The sequence below is a fragment of the Penaeus vannamei genome, chromosome 15 (genome assembly GCF_042767895.1).
Source record: "Penaeus vannamei isolate JL-2024 chromosome 15, ASM4276789v1, whole genome shotgun sequence".
In the NCBI taxonomy this organism is placed as follows: Eukaryota; Metazoa; Arthropoda; class Malacostraca; order Decapoda; family Penaeidae; genus Penaeus; species Penaeus vannamei.
The window spans coordinates 31,879,818-31,882,317 of record NC_091563.1 but is presented as its reverse complement, the minus strand read 5'-3'; positions in this window follow the sequence as shown (position 1 = coordinate 31,882,317).

Here is a 2,500-nt window from a genome sequence, read left to right as displayed (position 1 = left end):
CAAAAAAAACTAGTACTAGCATGTACATTGACACACACACACACAGACGAACAAAAACACACATCAAATTGCATTTTCATAAAGGCAAGAAAATGCTAACCAACACCAACATTAACACACAATAGAATCTGAGGGCAAGAAAATGCTAATTAACACTATCACACAGAATAGAACTTTGTCGGGGCAAGAGAATGAAAACCAACACCAACAATAAGGCAGAGAATCACAATAACAAAAATGACACAAGCAGAGTACGGCAGCGGAGGCATTCTGCAACATTTAAAGACTTCTGCAACTTACTTAATTGGAGGCTCGCAGTGGTGTAGTGGTGAGAGCATCGGACTCGGAGACTTCTCTGAAATATGAGTTCGAAGGTTCGAGTCACGGACGAAAGGTTTTATATATCATAAAACCTTTCATACAAAGAATTACATGTGAATTGTCGTCACCCCAAAATATTTTTATCAATGAAAATGCCACCAAATCTCATGAAACAATGAAAAAAAGAAATATAAATGCGAATGTGCAATAAAGCAATTCGAGAATTTAAAAAATGGAAAAAAATAAAGTGAAAACAAAAACGATAAAAAGTATAAATCCAAATTACAATAATAAACAAGAGAGGAAAAAATTGACGTTCGCAAAAACAGAAAAAGGATAATATTAATAATAATAAAATAGATTAAATAGATTAAAAGAATGGAATAAATGAGTGTATATATAACTTTTATTCCTTTTAGGTTTAAAACCGTTGACGAATGAAATCATTAAACAGATTTAGTTGCAATGTACAGTTAGACAAGGAGTTAGTTCAGTTGTCCACACACGCATGCAGAAACACACACACACACACACACACGCATGCAGAAACACACACACACACACACACGCATGCAGAAACACACACACACACACACACACGCATGCAGAAACACACACACACACACACACGCATGCAGAAACACACACACACACACACGAATTCGCACCCACACACATGCAGAAACACCCACGATTCTGCCTTACCCTTCGCCTTGTGATATATACTTCCGTTTTCTCGACCAAATTTGGTCATTTTGATCCTGTAAGATCATATAAAATCAGGATGAAAATCTTGAACGTACTCTTTTTCATACGTGAGCGAGTTTCCTAAACAGACATACAAACAGACATGCAGACACACCAACACACACATACACATGAATAGCTCTTTCTTAATACTTTTGTTATTCCCTTATTCTACCCAAGAATTATCTTCCTTTACATCAGTCTTGATTATAATTTAATAATCATCTCCCTTTGAAACATAATTCATTTATCTGTTTATTTATCCTCTCCACAGACACATATTATCATCCTTTGGCCGGTTTGTTAAAATTGTTCGAGGCCCGACCCAATGAATATTTATTATATAGACATACATATATATACTGAAATTAATACATATCTATCAATCTAGACATGCATAGCTAATGGACAGATAGATGTATATCTGTTAGATAGACCGATGTCGTCTATTTCTGCGGGTATGCATATATATGCTCATTCATTGGGTCAGGCTTCGCGTAATTTTAACAAACCGGCCGATTATCTTAATATATTACCTTTATACTCACTATAATATACACTGTCATTAGTACATCCGACTCATCACACGCAAAACAGTATATGCTTTCTTCTCCTTCTCCCTCTCCTTATCTTCCTCTGAGACTATTATGATTAATAGTTGAGGATATGCCTACATATTATGAAATCAAAAAGAAAAACCATCAAGAATTGTTCCCATCGGGAATCGAACCCGAGCTCTTCTGATTCAGAGGCAGGCGTGAGAAGCTATTGATAGCGAAGAGGAAGCCATCACTTGTCTGTCTGTCTGTCTCCATCTTTCTCTTTCTCTTCTTTCTCCCTGCTTGTATATATGTCTGTTTGTCTGTCTGGCTCTGTACATGTCTTCTTCCCTCTCTCTCTCCTTGTCTCTGCTATTGACTCTCTCTGTCTCTCTTTGCCTGTAATATAAAAAGGGGGAAAAAATACAATTCTTGTTCTCACCGGAAATCGAACCCGAACTCTCCTGAGTCAGAATCAGTCGTGTTGAACACTACACCATGAGAACTTATTATTAGGAAAAAGAAGCTGTATCTATACAAAATAATCTCCTTTCTCTCTCTCTCTCGCACTCTCTCTCTCGCTCTCTCTCAGTCTGCGTATCTTTGGTCGTCTGTCTGGTTCTGTATATCTTCTCTCTCTCTTTCTTTGTTTCTTCTACTGTCTCCCTCTCTATCTCTATCTCTCTCTTTCTCTCTCCTTTTCTCTCTCACTCCTCTGTTTCTCTCTCTCTCAGTCTATTTTTCTCTTTCTATCTCAATTTGACTGTATTCTCTCTATCTCTGCTACTGCCTCTGCCTCTCCCTCGTTCTCTTTCTATTTCCACATTAACTGGATCAGGCACTATACGCACTATGATACACACTATCATCATCATCACTACATCCATCTCATC